Below are 18,764 nucleotides of genomic sequence, written 5' to 3'. Positions count from 1 at the left end.
CGGTATCTCACCCAAAACGTGGAAACTTCAATCACAAAAAACCTATCGGAACTTCGTGAGATGCGTTAGTGTAATAAGGATAGATCATTCACTTAGGTAATGCCAAGAAAAGATTCATAATTTTTATCACATAATACCTATTGTATTATATCACTTACAAAATTTATATCACTCAATATAAGCTATGGAAACACTGGAACAAGCAAACTATGCATTCAAAACATAATTTGTCAGAAACAGAAAAGTCTCTGAAGATCTGAATGAACACCATACTTCCCTGGTTCTAAAAAATCTAAAAAATTAGGACAACACAGAGAATTTGCATACCAAAACTTTTCAGAAAATTCTGATTTTTTTAGTGTCCAGTAAAATCATATATTCTGCACTCGATGTAATTTTTTTTGTTTTTTTGCATAGAATCAAGCAAGAAAGTATCCGCACTATCCCAAAGGCTTTACTTGACACCTTATTGAAATAAATGACACAAAACATGATTAATACAGTAACTTAATCATGTGAACACACAAAAACAGTAGGTATAAGTGTTGCGTTGTCTCCCAAAAAACGCTTTTCTTTAATGCCTTTTAGCTAGGCATGATGAATTCAATGATGCTCACATAAGAATAGTATTTGAAATATGCAATAGAGCATCATAAATCACATGAAGCACACATTTAAGTACAAACCACTTCCTATGCATAGGTATTTGGTAATCGAACAATTTATTGTAGCAATAATCAACGTGCATAGGAAGGAAAAATAATCATAACTTCAAAACATCGAACACATAGAGAGGAAACTTGATATTATTGCAATGCCTACAAGCATATGTTCCTTCCGCATAATAATTTTCAGTAGCATCATGAAGGAATAAGAAAATATAACTATCACATAAATCATTATATTCAAGATCCACAAACATAGAAAATTTATCATTCTCCACATAAGCAAATTTCTTCTCATTCAAAATAGTGGGACCAAACTCAATAAAATAACTATCATGTGATACTTGAGTAGCATAATCCAATTGAAAATAAAATCATGATGACAAGTTTCATGGTTATTATTATGCTTTATATCATACATGTCATCACCATAATTATCATAGATAGCAACTTTGTTGTCATAGTCAATTGAAACCTCTTCCAAAATAGTGAACTCATCAATAAACACAGTCATGACCTCTCCAAATCCACTTTTATCATTATGAAAAGATTTAACACCCTCCATAGATCAATAATACCTAGAGTTGACACTCCTCCAAACCAACTTTCATCAATATAATCATCATAAATAGGAGGCATGCTATGATCATAATAAATATGCTCATCTAAGCTTGGGGGACTAAAATATCATCTTCATCAAACATAGCATCCCCAAGCTTGTGGCTTTGCATATCATTAGCCTCATGGATATCCAGAGAATTCATATCAACAACATTATTATCATGCTCATCATTCCAGGAATATACATTAAGCATTTTTATAAATCTGTCCTCTAACAACTAAGCACAATTTTCCGAACCATCATTTTCACAAAAGACATTAAAAAGGCGTAGCAATTGAGGCAACCTAAATTCCTTTTTTGTAGTTTTATTTTATAAAACCAAACAAGTGAAAAACAAGAAATTAAAAGATTTGATTGCAAGATCTAAAGATATACCTTCAAGCACTCACCTCCCCGACAACGACGCTAGAAAAGAGCTTGATGTCTACTATGGAACTTTATTCTTGTAGACGTTGTTGGGCTTCCAAGTGCAGACTTTATGGATAGTAGAAAGATATTTTTACAATATGAATAAATAAAAGCATCAAGGTAAAAGTTAGTAAACAGTGAGAAAATGGTATATTAATGCTTAAAAATAAGGCCTAGACTTCATACTTTCACTAGTGCAATCTCTTAACAATGCTAACATAGTAGAATCATATGATCATACCTCAACGTGCAACGAATAAGCACTCCAAAGTTCCTATTAGCGAAGAACACAATAAGAAGTTGTTGTGGGCAGCAAACCGCTTGAAAGTTATTCTTTCTGATCAATTTTTTTGGTCTATTCCTATAGGTGTCATAAACAACCCTAGAGTTCGTACTAGAATGACACCTATTATACATATCAATAAACCCTAATGTCAGTTAAATACTCCAATGTCACCTCAAGTATCTGTAGGTTAATTATTCGAGATGCATCAAGCAATTTCACATTTATCATATTCGATCCAACACAAAGAACTTCACAGAGTACCCCAAGAGTTATATCGGAGAAAGTCCGATGACAGCGTGCGATCAACCCCTATGCATAGATCACCAAGGTCACTAGAATTCGCAAGTTGACGCCATAAACTATATCAAGTGAATCAATGGAATAACCCATTTTCACCATGGGTATCCACATGCAAGACATAGACCAAGTGTTCTCAAACCCAAAATATTCAATCCAACATAACGAGATCTCAAAGAGAAAGATTCAATTCATCACAACAAGATAGAAAGGGACAAACACCATATTTAGATCAAGATCGTAAAATATCAAGAACACGAGAGAGAGAGAGAGAGAGAGAGAGAGAGAGAGAGATCGAACACATAACTACTGGTACATACCGTCAACCTCGAGGGTGAACTACTCCCTCCTCGTCATTGCCTTCACTCGGACGATGAAGATGGCCACTGGAGATGATTTCCCCATCCAACAGGGTACTGGAAAGGTTCCAAAGAGGTTTTCCTTTGATAAAGAGAGTTGCAAAAGTGGAGCGGAAGTTCTCTATTTATTTCTTATGGTTTTGGTATATATAGGATTTTCTAGCGTTGGAATTACACCAAACGGAGCCATGTGGGCCCCACAAGCTATTAGGGAGCGCCTAGGGGGGTGGGCGCACCCTGTTAGCCTGTGGCCCATAGGTAGCTCCCCTCTGGTGGTTCTTGGCTCCGGTAATTCTTATTTTCCTGAGAAAAAATCTTAAAGAAGTTTCGGACGATTCCGAGAACTTCAATTTTTTGCACAACTACAATACCACGATAATTGTTCTAAAAACAACATCAGTCTGAGTTAGTTCTAAATAAATCATTTAGAGTGCATCAAAACCATATAAAATTATTGTAAACATAGGCAAATATGGCATGGATACTTCATAAGTTATCGACACGCTCGAGATGTATCATATCACTATCCTTTGACCACACTTGTGCTTCAAAGTAGCACCTTGTATTTCATATAGAGAGTCTTGATGATCTTCATGTTTTACATAACAAGTGGGAATTTCACAATATATAACTTGAGTTGCATATTTCTATGATGAGCTTCCTCAAATGCAAGAGGTCATTATGATCAAGTAAGTTGGATGCACTCGCACTTAGTTCCATATAGAGAGCTTTCATACACTTATAGCTCTAGTGCATATGTTTCATGGAAATCCCTACTCCTCGCATCAACATTGATTACAAGGACTCTCCGTTGCCTACCGATCAACCCTCGTTGATGTGATACTTCCTTATACATTTTTCTTCCTTTATAAACCACTATCATCATTCTCTTTGCATCCTAAGTGCTAAAGATCTTGGCTCACACTCAACTATTATGTGAAAGTTTAGAAAGTAGAAGGGATAATAAGTATGATTTAATTGCCACACCACTAGCCCATGTGGCTGCCTTGTGGAGCCCCTGAGATAATTTTAGGGATAATTAATTCGATGACCCTAGTTGGGTCCCACTCAACAGTTTTACCCCTATTTAAAAAAAACTCGATTCTACACAAGCCACTTCGCTCCTCTTATGATTTTGCCCTTTCACCATTTGACCATAACTTTCAAAAATTCATAACAAATACATACTAACTCAGAAAAATACAAATAAGATATTAGAATGTTGAGAAAAACAACACCCATATTGTATGTCAATTGCATTCATGAAAAAAGTGTTTGAAAGTCCCCATCTCACTTCAAGCTCATATGATCTCATCATGAACAATAAATTCTTAAAAATTAAAAAAAACCATAGCAAACACTGACCAGTGGTTATAGTGATTGCCAAGTTTCATTGCGGAATGACATTCATGGAAGTCGTGACAAAAAACAAAATATTGGTGCTCCAAAACAAAAGCATTTTGGATTGTTGTATTTTTTTTGCCATGACTTGTGCGAATGGCATTCCTTGCTGAAACTTGGAAAGTATTAAAAACACTGGTCAATGTTTTCCACCAATCTTTTTTATAATTTTTAGTATTTATTTTCAATTTCTTGGATTTTACTATTCATGTTGAGATCATATGAAGCTCAAACTTAAGTGTGGACTTTCGATTTTTTAGTCATGAATCCAGATGACATGCACATATAGGTGATATTTTTCTATATGTTTGATGTTTTGTTTGCATTTGTGTTAGTTTTATGATTTTTATGAAGTTTTCAAAGTAATAGTCAAATGGTCACAGGGCAAAATCATAAGAGGAGGAAAGTGGCTTGGGCAGAACGAGGGTTTTTGGAAACTGGGGTAAAACTGCCGAGTGGGACCCAAGTAGGGGCATAAAATTCATTTCCCATAATTTGATGCCAAATATTCTTAAATATTTAGTAAAAAACATGTTAATTTTTCAGGTTATTCAAAGAACTTCTATTTTGACCCTTTTATTGTGAAGAAATGGAGAGAACGGGCGAAATAGAGTGTTTTAAAGCATTTGAACTTTATTGGAACTAATTCAAATAGAATATGAAGTGAAGTTAGAGAAGTTGTGCTTATGAAATTCGTCAATGTTTTCCAAAAAGAATCTATTAGTAAGGTTGATGAAGTCTTATTAACAAACTATTTTCAAGCAACATAAAGCTGAAGAATATTGTGAAGTATGTTTCTTCAAATATAATAGGCATGGTTCCAATAATAATGGTTTGATACTTATTTTCAGGAACCGAAATTGAAAACACAAAGCCTCCAATCGAAATGGTCACAATATTTTCAATAGAATTGAGACTATTTCCCTTATTTGGCTTTCTTGGAAAATAAATTGCATGCTCATTGCCATTAACATGAAAAGTAATCTTGCTTTTATTACAACTATAACAGCCCCTACGGTGTTAAGAAAAGGTCTTGTGAGAATGACATACATGTTGTCATCCTCGGGCATATCAAGTACAACAAAGACCGTTAAGATCGTAACATTAGCAACCACAACATGAATATCCTCATAAATACCAACGGGGGTAGCGGTGGTCTTAAGCACCATTTGCAACGAATTTCGTATAGAGAGAAGGTCATAACACTAGCTCCCAAATCCAACTACTGCAAGAACGTCTAATAATGGCGTATTAGGCTCCGAGGGGCGCCTACCACTGAATTTCTGCCACTACTATAATGCCATCAGTGGAGGGTGGGCGCCCGCCACTTTTAGATCCTATGTAGTGGCGGGCAGTGCTACTTTCCCACCATTGGTATATATTATTAGTTATGGCTGGTGGTACCTGTCAACCACCATAGCTACCTCTTCATCCAGCAGCCATTCCAGCACCTGATACACATTACAGGATACAAATAACCACATCAAAGCATACAACTAACGTAAGCAATCACACACATTACACTTAACATAGCAATAATCAAAACTTCATACAAATAGATGTACGCATTACTGTACAACAACTCATGTCACATCATTAGTACGTACACATACATACAAGGCCTCATGGTAATAATAATAGCATAATGACAATGAGTTGGACAAAGATAATCAAATTCTTTACTCGTCCACTTGTCCACATGGTATTGCATACTTCATAGTTTATTTGCTCTTTGGAGGCGTAATTGACATACTGATCCTCAACTTCTCTTCAAACATAGTTAACACAATGACCCTTAGCTTCTTTTTTAGTCTTATATCCTTTGTAGCAGCTGTTTTTGTAACCGTCCACTTGCTCCTTGGATATCTCCCATGAATCATACATTCTAGGATTCCTCCCGATATACACCACATACCAATTCCACTTCATGTACGTAAATAAATAAAGAAGCCAACATGTCAATTTCATAGTTACGTGATCACAGAGAGCAAAGTCACATCATAATCTTTATAGCATCATACACGATACAAATCACCATGTTGCAGAGTTCATTAGTAGTTCGGAAGCAATAGTTTAGCTCCATCATAGCAAATTAGAAACTAAGTTCACATGCATCGATCATATAGATCACATGAAAGCAGTGCAGTAGTTTTTTTAGATCCATCGCACCTTCGACGGTTGCTCGCGAACTCTACGTGGTTGCCCTAGCACTCGCAGCGGCTGCTCTAGCGCTCTTAGAGTATGAGTGAGCACTCTTGATGGCTGCTCAAGCATTCTCGACATAGGCGAGCATGATTTCGGTGTACTGAGCCACCCTTGTGATGATGTCTATGGAGTAGGAATTACGTCTATGGCTGTCGGAGTCGTAACGAGGTGTCTGGCTTCTTCATCTAAATCGCATTAAACAATTCGACATTTAGATATAACATTTAGAAAAAACAACATGACCTAATTTGATAGAAATTGGAAATATCGAGTGTCAGAAATTAAGCGAAATAGAACTTAATCCATGCTTCGTAAAAACATTGCACTTACTATGAATACACCTCGATGATGAAAAACCTATTGTACCATATGCTCATCTATATGTAGTACATTCTGTGTAGCACACGAATTCAGTTTTAGGACATTCACTTATGAAGATTCAATGGTACATAATACAACAAATTTTAGCTACACTAATAAACTAGTGTACTAGATTTCTATCCATATGTTGCACATTTTAACTACACTATTAAAATGGTGTATGAATATTTCTATCCATATGAAGCCCATACCACAAGTAACCATTAAAAGTGAGAAGGGAGGGGTGCTTACCGGGCCGGAGCCGGACGACAGGCTGGACGAGGCGGAGGTCGATGGCGGAGGCATCGACGGACGGCGAGTTCGACATAGATGAGGACGACGTTGGATGCGGAGGAAGGAACGAGCAACTATCACGAGAAAGTAGTTCGAGGTAGCATGGCATGATGAAGCTGATGAACTTTGAGGCGTTGGAGGGTTGTCTTTAAACTAATGTGTGTGCTTGCAGATGCGTTTACTATATTGCTAGGAAGTAGCTTTAGTAGTAATAGCATGAGTACCACGACAACCATATAAAGAACGTTACAAATGGAGCTATGGATCAACGGGAAAAAACGAAACAAGAAATAGAGTCCTATGTGTCAAATCCATCTCAACACACACCAATGGCATACTTCTGGTATTCCCAGGTTTCCAAGACATAAAAAAACCAACATGGATGGGGTGGTGCAAGGAATATCACCACACCATCATCTATGCACTCACAAACATCGAAACATCAAAACTATACCATCTGCCATAAACAACATCATAGCAGTTTGAGGGCTACATGCAAAGCACCTACAACCACCCAAATATACCAAATAAGATATGTGGCAGAAGCTATCCAAGAGTACTACATGCACAAGCAAAAAGATAATGCAAAGGAGTTTCACACAGAAAGTTACACAACTGCTAACTTGGCCAAAAATATCAGTTTTCAGGGACTTGGTGAAAATTCCAGATTCTCACTAGCTGTTTATGCTCTGAAGCATTTTGACAGCACCCAAAACAATATCTACAGGACTCCAAATGGAATGAAAAATTATAGAGAGCTAGAAAAACACAAAAGCTACAACTTTCCAGTTGATAGCAAAGGCTGATTCACAACACATGGACCTCTACAAGCACAACAACAGGAGAAGAAAATATAAGCAGATTCTCAGACTTAGTGAAAATCACAGATTTTCACTAAACTGGAATTTACAGCCACATGCCTACTTTGACTAGGCACAACTTGCACATATGAAATCCTAAGCATGAAATAAAACCAATATGCCATAGAGGGGGTCACCCTCTAATACCACAACAAGGAAATAACCTCTTGGGCTCACCACATCTCATGGAACCAAGCTCCAAACATAGAACAAATCTGAAATATGACATTGCCAGAAAGTGTTCCAAAGGCAAAACTGACTTCACCAATGGATTCTTGGGATGATTCTACCCCCACATATAAAACCTATGTACTTGCATAGAACAAATGGGCACAAACTAGAAAATAAAATCTACATGGAATCTCATATAGTGAATAGTGCATCATCACATGTGCTATTCACTAGAACAATACCTACACATCCACTTGTACTCTAACAACACTACATTGGTGCCATGAGGGGTAGACCTCATGCTCATGTGCCTTAGCACACCACCACACACCACACCCATCAAGCACAAGCAAGGAAGCACCTACACATGCTAAATAGAACACACCACTAACTTACACTCACAAGTGCATTCCTACACCTACACATACATATTGCACATGTGCTCTTCAAGGCACATCATGCCTTGGGCATGTGTGGGACACACACACACATGCACACACACACACAACAAAAACACATGATCAACTACAAATGCACACACACAAGGTATGTGGGGGGACCCACACACACACATACACCACACTCTCAAACAATTAGTGCATGAGCTCAACTCTCATCATGCACATATGTTTCACACACACCACATAAGCATCATCACTTGGTTCCATACACTCACAAGGTGCACACACTCACATGATACTTACACATACATACACCACACAACCTACACATACATACACTACTTGCTAGAAAAAATAATAGCAACAACCTACTGTTTGTGAGCAAAAAAATAATACCACAAGGGTGCCAAGCCTACCACAGCAAGGATGCAAGTGAGCAATGCAAAACAGGAAGAAAAGGCAACAAAAAATATAAAAGGTTTTGGGGGGATCGAACCCCAGAGCCCCTGATCCACCAACAAGCAAGTCACCACTCTGCTAACAGGCACTAGCTCGACAAAGAAGGGAATCCAAGCAAGTTATAGAGCCACTGCAGCTGCTGCAAGCTACTGTGCCGAATAATTGCAAAAAAAGGGGGTGGCACGCGCGAGACTCGAACCCCCAACCACCTGTGTAACACCATACATCACCTACCACTACGCTACGAACAGGTACTTGGCCTAATAGCGGGATCTAACAAGAAGACCTACCAAGATCGCATGGTCGCCTGCTCTACTATGCACACAGAGCCGACGACGACAACTATCGCCGGAGCTGTCTACTGCTCTACTGCTGCACCAGAGAAGGGATTCACCTACGCTACTGCTACTACCGCGAGGGAAGTCGACACCCTAAACTGAACGAACCGAGCACACCACACCAGCACATCCATGGCTGGGCGTTCTCTTCTCCGAACAGAGAAGCACGACGACGACTACTATCAGCATCTACCAAGGGGAAGGGAGGAGGAGAGCTAGCTCACCTAGGAGAAGGAGAAGGGGACGCCGATCAAAGGAGGAGGCAGGCTGGAGAGGAACGAAGACGCCCCGACGAAGCCTGGAGACATCCTGGATGCAGAGCCAAAGTAGAGGAAGAAGATCGTCGGGTGCACGCCGTAGACGAGCTCCTGCCCGTCGCTGTGGTCGCTTCCCGACCTCAACGACTGCGGGAATGGAGCGCGGGGTCCTGCCCCGAGCCCCTGGATATGGTGGTCGGCATCGGAGACGACGACCATGCACTTCCCTCTCTCTCTGCTAGATGGATCTACAGAGAACTTACCAGGGAGAAGGAGGAGATGGTGGCGGTGCAGAGAAGGGAGGCGCGGAACCATAGGGAAAGGGGCACGGACGCCGAGGTTATATGGGGCCTCTGATGGGATGGGCGGCGTTATCTCCCTCGCTCTCTCTCTCGGAGCACTGACGGAAAGCAAGCGCTGTGGGGGATGCCGTCTAAAGAAGAAGAGGGACGCGTGCCTGGGCTGCCGAAGGAAAAGAGAGGAGGGGTGATGGGCCTGCTAGTGGGAGGAAGCCGACTAGTGGCGCCAGATAAGAAAGAAGAATTCCTAGGGCTTTATTAATTAAACCAAGACCAAAAAAAGAAACAAATGCATAGGCTAAACATATAGTGCTAAAAATGAAATAAGGTACCCCTGCTCATAAGAAATTATGACCTAAAAGAATAAAATGATAAAGGGATTTTAGGAGCAAGTAAATATTTGCAAAACACAATATGTTTGATCTGTTTTGTTAATATTTTGCACCTTTAGAACTTGGATCAAAACAGCAACTTCACTTGCTCACAAACACCACAAAATATATTAAATCCTGGACATTTTTAAAACATGAAAGGATCAAGTGAAGCTTGACATTGAGATGAAAGAAAGGAGGAAGTTTCTAATACCCTAGGGAAATCTCATGCTTCCTACTAACACACACATCACCACATGGCACACCGCAATATATCATATGATCATAAGGCAACGACACAATGACATGGGTGAATGATAGATGCATGCATGCAAAGGAAGAACAATACAAGGTGACACCACATGAAATCATATGCATAGAGCTCTCATATCAATGACAGGTTGGACCCACATAGAGAAGGTTCCAAATAGGGAAAGATACACTCTTGGGGCATTACATGAGCGCATCTCGTCGTTTTGCAAGAATGGATATCGTTACAAGTACATGTACCGAAAAGAAGAGATATATAGAGTTGGCTTACACTCTCCACAAGCTACATCGGAGTCACATCGGTACAATACATAATCATCATGAAGAAGAGCAGGGTCTGACTACGGACGAAAAACAAACGAGAAAAGAAGAACGACGTCCATCCTTGCTATCCCAGGCTGCCGGCCTGGAACCCATCCTAGATCGATGAAGAAGAAGAAGAAGCAACTCCAAATAAGAAATCAACGTGCTCGCGTCAAGTAACCTTTACCTGTACCTGCAACTGGTGTTGTAGTAATCTGTGAGCCACAGGGGACTCAGCAATGTCATTTCCAAAGGTATCAAGACTAGCAAAGCTTAATGGTGAGGTAGGGTTAATTGGTCAGGTTGTAGTAGTGGCTAAGCATATATTTGGTGGCTAAACTTACGAGTATAAGAATAAAGAGGGGAATGATCTACGCATAACGGACGTGAACTACTGATGATCAAATGAATGATCCTAAACACCTACCTACGTCAGACATAACCACACCGTGTCCTCGATCGGAGAAGGAACTCACGAAATAGACAGTCACGATTACGCACACAGTTGGCATATTTTAATTAAGTTAACATCAAGTTATCTAGAACTAGTGTTAAACAAAGTTTCGACGTTGCCACATAACCGTGGGCATGGCTTTCCGAAATATTTAACCCATGCAGGGGTGCTCCAACTAGTCCATCACAAATTACCACAAGCCGCATAGAAATCCTCGATCATGAAGCTCGCGATCTCGTCGGACTCCTTAGTGGAAAACCTCAACTCTCGGGTTACCCAAAGCATCACCGGAATCCCGATGCACAAGATATCTTGTCAAAGGTAAAACTAATCCAGCAAGGCCACCCGGCGTGTCGATGAACCCGATAGGAGCCGCGTATCTCGTTCTCACGACACGACAGATGAACTACGCGTACGGAGGCCTGATAGAAATCACCCAGATAGAAATCACCCAAGTTGCCCTGGGTTGGCCCCGCACAGTGCTCTATTTTGGACCAGCACCATCAACACTAGCCCTCCCTGTATTATGTAGAATTACTTCTCGGGTTCATGATGCCCTATGCTTTCAGTATTAACAAGATTATTATGTTGGGCAAATGTAGTACCAATGTTGGGCCTTGCCAGACCAACTTTAATCTACAACGAATTATCAAGGGGGTCACCATAACAACCCCGATTGTGTTAGGAGCGCTCAAATTATGGAACATAACACCGGTAGCCAAAACTATGGGGGTAAAGGTGGAACAAAACACCAGGCTAGAAAGGATGAACCTTCCACCTTTTACCAAGTATATAGGTGCATTAAATTAAATAGCATTTAATAGGGTGATATAACAAGGAACCCATGTAATCACATGGAAGCAACTGCACCTGCAACTAGCAATGCTAACACATGGTTAAGCAAGCGGTAACATAGCGAATCAGTGGTTTGCTAGGTTGAACAGGTTGAAGGTTTTCATGGCATTGTTGAGAGGCTGATATTTAACACGTGGTAGGCAACGAGACATAATTGATAGAAGCGATAAAACTAGCATGGCAATGATAGTAATGGTATCTGGGGAAATGGTCATCTTGCCTGAGATCCCACTTGGAAGAAGAATGACTCCGTGAAGCACACGAACCGATGTAGTCGAACTGGTCCTCACTTTCCGACAAATTTGCGGACTCTATCGAGACGAAGGAAACCGGAAACAAGAATCAACACACGATATTCACCACGGCATATGCACGACAAGATGCAATCCACGTATGATGCATGAGCAGGCTGAATACATGCAAGTCACGGCATGAAAAATCACAAAATCAAACTCTACACATTAAGTGAAGTTCAATATGCAACGGGTTGCATATTGACGAAACTCCACATACGAATTATTTAGTTCTATCCCGATTAGATACACGGCAATATTAAATGTGGTTAAACATGGCAAGAGGTGATGCGTAATTAAACTACCTATCTAGATAATTTAAATGAGGTCGGAAATGACATATAGCATCTCCAAGACGACCTCATACGTTAATTTACAATTCTGTCTAGATCTGAACTAACACGTTTAATTAGCTGTTAAACAGCAAAACTAATAGGTTCACGTGATTCTACGCGTCGTTACAAGAAATTTACACATAGAGAACATCTCCAACGGAGCTACGGATCAAAAGATACGGACACCGCGAGATATGATGGCATGAATGCAATAATGTGTGCAACGACAGTCACAAGCATTTCAAAAACACACAACCATCAAGATAAAATGAAAATACACGAGATTCTAAGCAAGTTTCATATAGGACACGATCAAAACGGAGCTACGGTTCAACAACTATGAGCTAAACAAGAAATCACTATAATCTGCCAAAATCAGCCACATAGCATTTTCTACACCCCACAACTACGAGCTACTCAACTGCAATAAACTCAACCCAGACATGACACGATAGAGGGCAAGAAGCACTACAACATACAACTAACAACAACTAGCATGGAAGCATGGTTCACTAGGAAAAGAAGTCACAAAATGGCTGCTCACACACAGTTTCAGACTTAGTGAAAATAGCAGTTTATGAAACTATAGTTTTCGATCTAAAGGCATATTGACATCAACAAAACCATAATCTACAGGACTCCAAATGGCATGAAAATTCACAGCATGCTAGAGAATCCCAAAGTCTACAACTAACTCCATTGCACCAACCTCAAAAGAGCTACATATCACAAGATAGAAGCAAGACAAGACAACAACAAAATATAACAGATTCAGACTTAGAAATATTTCAGCATCTCTAGAACAACACTATTTCCTAGCAAGTAAAGAACAAGCAAACCACCTAAACATGGATTTCTATTGCAACCAAAATTACCAGGGGCTAGACTAAACATCCAAGAGCAACTCTCTAGTTGACAACTTAATTATATGAAGCACGGAATAAATCCTACAAAATAGACAAGAGGGCAACATAGCAAAATATCACGCGAACTAACTTGCTCAAAAGCTAAAACTAAATACACAGTTAAATCCTATGGATTTTTCTACCCCGAAAACATATATAACATGAGGGGTTGCAACATGAGAACAACGCCACACGTATATGCGGGATTATGTCCTAAACGTGGAAAATAAACTAGCGTCGGAAACATACATGCAAAAATACCAACGACTACTGTAAAATACATGGCAAAGGGGTTCCTAAAACATGAACATTTTACCTACGGGGTTCTAACAACCCGGACTCGCACGAGAAAATAAATACGTGACGAGTCCTATTGGGACAACACGTAAAACTATGCATTTGGCACGTCAAACTACGTCAAACAATATGCAAGTTCTAAATTCGTAATCTACGCGAGATTCTACACAAACACCATATCTAATTCATCGCCATCCAACTTACGGTTAAAAAGTTACGAGCAATCAAATATACGTTTATTTTCTGGAATTTATTAATTTCGAAAATTCCTAAATTAACTAATGGGCCGAACACTGGGCGCAACTTAGTTAACATGCACATGGGGGAGGAAGAGATCTCGGGGTGCTCACCTGGGACGGCATGGAGGGAGGGGCGAGGCAGGCCCACGCGGCCAGGGGTGAGAGGAGGTCTAGGCGGGGCGCTGGCGAGCGAGGTAGGCCTGGTCGATGGTCGTCTCTTCCCGCACGCGCACACGAAGCCGACGGCGGGAGTTGACAGCGGCCACGACCGTCGGACCGGAGAAGGGAGGGCGCATGCAGTGGAGGAAACCGACGGGATCCGCCGGATCTGGCCGTGGGGACTCCGTTCCCGGTGGTGGCGACTCAAGGCGGCGGCCGGACGAGGAGATCGGTGGCGGCGGGATCTGGCGAGTCCCTGGCGGCGGGCAGGCTCTTAGCAGACGAGCGGGGGCGCGCGTTCCAAGGTGGTGGCGGTCGGCTGCGGGGCAAGGAGCTGCTCGGCTACCAGGCGACGGTGAGGGCTCCTGTCGGCGAAGGAGCTCGGGTGGAGGAGGTTGCAGGCTCGGGAGGAGTAGCGGGGAGGCACTGGAGGCGGCGGCGGATGGGCCTGCCCGGGCCCGATCTGGGCTCGGCGGGCCCGCAACGGCTGGTGGCTGGTGGGAGGAGAGAGATGACTCGGTTAGGGTTTCGGCGGCTGCACGGTTTTTGAGGCAAAGGGGTAGGGTGTCTAAAAATGGCATGGGAGGTCCTATTTATGGGCAAAGGGGGCTAGGCTTAGCGAAATTCCGCCCCGGATTCAACCGCGCGGTCGGATTCGAATAATTCCGAACGCGGGACGGACTAAATGGCCATGTAGAGTAGTTATCCAGAGACGAGAGGGAAAACGGGCGGCCTGGCAACGTATTTTAAAACACCGACAAACGTCCGACGATAGACCGAATACGGTGCCGCTACGGTCGACCGTTCGGGTACCAGACGGACTCCGATCGCGACGAAATTCGACAGGCGGCCTATCTATATAACAATAAGACCGCACATCAAATTTCAACCCAATGAGAGAAGGTTTTATACTCACTTTTAAAAACAAGATATTGACGGTGCCACGGGCACGTGCGTGTGCGGTCGGGCTCAGAACGGACAATGACAAGAACTGGCAACTAACAACGGATGCAAGTTTGAAAACTGGCGGCAACAAAGATGCCGATGCAATCTGATGATGCACATGATGCGATGGTGATGCGACAAGTAAAAATAGTCACACGACGAAAACGGAATAGAAGGGGAATCTTCTGGACTGTCGGCATCGGGCTGTCACAACTCTCCTACACTAGAAGAGGATCTCGCCCCAAGATCCAAGAATGAGAGGGGGAGAGGATGAGAAAGAACAAGAGGAAAAACTTAGTCGCTTCTTTGACAAACGAGTGAAACCAACGATCCTTGAAGGTTGCAAAGAGATGAGGAATGATATGAGAAACAAGCAAGAATTCACGGAAAATTTCGGCAGCACTTCGGTAGGAAAAGGGGACAAATTTTTTGATAAGATGGGAGAAATAGACAATATTCATAACAAACAACTAAATAGAACAAGGGAACACCATGATCTTGATAGAACAACATGATAGACCCAAAAGAGCAACATCACAACCTCTGGAACAAGAGAATAAAACTAGATCATTGGGAACAAGAAAGAATAAGAGAATGACCTTGCCAAGATTTAGATGAAGCCTCACAAAGAGATACTTAAAAGAACTTGGAACTCCGGAAAAAAAGATAAGCACTTGAGAAAAGAATTGATATTATGAGCCACTCCGGAAGAACAATTCATATTACTATGAACAAGAATAAGAATTACGTTATGCTCATCCTTCATCAAATCAAATTGACGACAAGCAACGGATTTAGCATACACTTATTCTTCTAGAAATGATTGAGGGGAGATATATGAGCACAAACTAGAAGAAATCTTGAAAGAAACACTGGTGAGAATTGAAATGAATGAGGCAACCGTGAATGAATGCAGATACATGAGAATGAAGTGATCATGATCCACCTAACAGAAAAACTTGAACAAGGCACCGGATAATTGAGAGAGGAACGAAGATACAACAATGGAGAAGAATTTAAGAATGAAAGCTGCAAGCTGAGAACGAGGGCCACTCCAAAAGATAAGGAAAGGGAGAATGTGAAGTGTGCGTGTGTAAAGATAGATTCCACCCAAACCTTTCCACTACGGATCCCCTCTTAATAGTACGGCTTTTCTAAGACTCAAATAAAGAGAATCGTAGAGAGCGCCGTGCTTCCGTTCCAGGAGAGAGGAGACGTGTCGTCTTGTGCCGTTTATGTGTGTTATCTGAAACCTTAACACACACGGTTAGTCCTGTACGGTACTGTCATCAATCACCAAAATTACTTAGGCATAAACTATGCCCCAACAATCTCCCCCTTTTTGGTGGATTGATGACAATACGGATTTGCACAGAGAATAATATGAGAACAAAAAGATAGAGATATATGACAATACGGGGCATATGAATCACATCATATGATGGAAATAAATCTCACAGAAGATCATGTCTCACAAAAGATAGCAAACGAGAATCAAACCAAGTTCGAAGCAAACCATACGAAATAAAGCAAAGCAATGCAAAGTTCGAAAATGAAAGCAAATCCTAGACTCTCTCCCCCTTTGGCACAAGACACCAAAAAGGGGCACACCTAATGCCACAGGTAACTACTCCTCGTCTTCAGGATCACCAGACTCGTCTGTCCCCTCCTGGTCGGTCTGCTCCTCCTCTTCCGCCTCATCGCCAGACCACTGGTACCCCTGAGCCTGCATCCAAGTGGCCTCAGGAGTGATGTCGTCCTCTGAGCCGCTGGAGATGTCCACATCCAAGGTCCTGAGAACACGCTTATGCCTCTGGCGGCTCTGCTTCTGAGCCACGTGTGTCTGGTACTGACCCTTGGCCTGCATACAGAAAAGTGTCTTCATCTTGTCCTGCAGTTTGATAGCCCAAGACGGCATGGCAGACGAGCGGGACTGAGAGGCGGTTCCTCTGTCAGCAGTAGTCTCTGTATCAGTATCCATGTGCTGAGAGGATGTAGATGGGTTGGCCCACTTGTCCTTGACGCGAAGTCTGATCGGGTCATGCACAATGTAATCATACTGAGCGTAGAGCAGCTCCTCTGGAAAAGCCTCTTGCCACTTATGGCTAATGTATGCGAACATGTAAGGCCCGTAGATAGGAACCTTACGCATGATGATGCAGTTCCAGAGCTCTGTGAACATCACATCAGAAATATCCAGCTGAGCAGACTCCTGAGACATAGCCTCCTCACAAAGTAACAGCATCTCAGCCAAGGAGCCATGGACCTCATCGAAGTTACCACTCCGAGGGAAGAGGGTGTTGCGAAAGATCCGATGCATGATGTCCAGGTGCTTGGGAAGCACCCCCTTCCTTAGATACAGTGTCTGCAGTCTGTCCTTTGTGGGGGCCCTATCGCTGGGGGCTGCAGCATGAGGACGCAGCCCAAGAGGAGTGTCAACACCCTGAAAGTCAATGTGAAGGAATTGCATGAACTTAGTCCAGGAACCGGTCATCTTCTTTGACCCAGTCATCCATACCATGGAACGCTGTTCATCAGGAGAGAAATGGACTGTGACATAAAACTGAGCAACTGCAGTGGGATCAAAGTCCGTCTTGAAGGTGATGATGTCTTTGATGCCCAGTTTGTCAACCAGAGAGAGGGCATCACCAAAGTAGTCCATGTTCCGCTGAAGATGTGCCAGATCAATCCACTGAACAGAGACATAGTTCTTCTTGAAATGAGCAATAACATCCCGATAGATCCTGCATTGGTCCCTTGCCCAGACATGGTCAACACCCTCGATCACATCCCTCTCCTTGAGATAGTGGTTCTTGGTGCGAAATTGCAGAAAGTCCTTGGGGGACATTGTACGGATATTGACCCTCTTGTCCTTGTGAGCGACCTTCTTGAAGGACTTCTTCTTGGGAGGCAGACCAGAGGTGGCAGACCCCTCAGGCGCCTCTGGATTGCGATACTGTTTGGACTGCGTGTCCCGTGGGGGGTTCGAACGGCGAGAAGAGCCACCTGTGACACAGACCACACAGCGAAAAAGAGGCGACAAGAAGAGTCAAGGCAATGAATCTTGGAAACGCAAAACAAGTAAACACGCATTGCTAAACAAAAACAACCAGAAAAATACATAGTGAACGCTCATGGCGGTAGTACCGCCACCCCTGGCCGTAGTACCGCTGGGGCCTAGCGGTAGTACCGCCAGCCCTGGCGGTAGTACCGCTGGGGGTCATAGCGGTAGTACCGCTACCCCCTGGCGGTAGTACCGCTGGGTTCCTAGCGGTAGTACCGCTACCCCCTGGCGGTAGTACCGCTGGGGGTTTGACTTTCAGATCTGACATATAAAACTCATTTTCGAGGGCATGGGCTGAATATGAACACTAAGACGTACACCCCAGCCCTACTATCATGAGGAACACTTAGTAACAAGAGATACATACATGCCTAGGCAAGAGAGAGCACGTTTTAGATCTAATCCAAAAGTTCAAGTGTTCGATCTAAGACGAGTAAATCCTAGGGCATGGCAGCAAACTCAACAACAAACCATCGTACCTATACTCCCCTCAAATATTTCCTTCATGCCATCCAACAACTAGCCATAGGATCAAAAATATGAATCCAATCCCCAATGCTCCTAACCCCTAGAACACGAACAACAACCAAAT

Source organism: Hordeum vulgare, chromosome 3H (assembly GCF_904849725.1).
Source record: "Hordeum vulgare subsp. vulgare chromosome 3H, MorexV3_pseudomolecules_assembly, whole genome shotgun sequence".
Taxonomy (NCBI): Eukaryota; Viridiplantae; Streptophyta; class Magnoliopsida; order Poales; family Poaceae; genus Hordeum; species Hordeum vulgare.
This window is presented reverse-complemented; position numbering follows the sequence as displayed.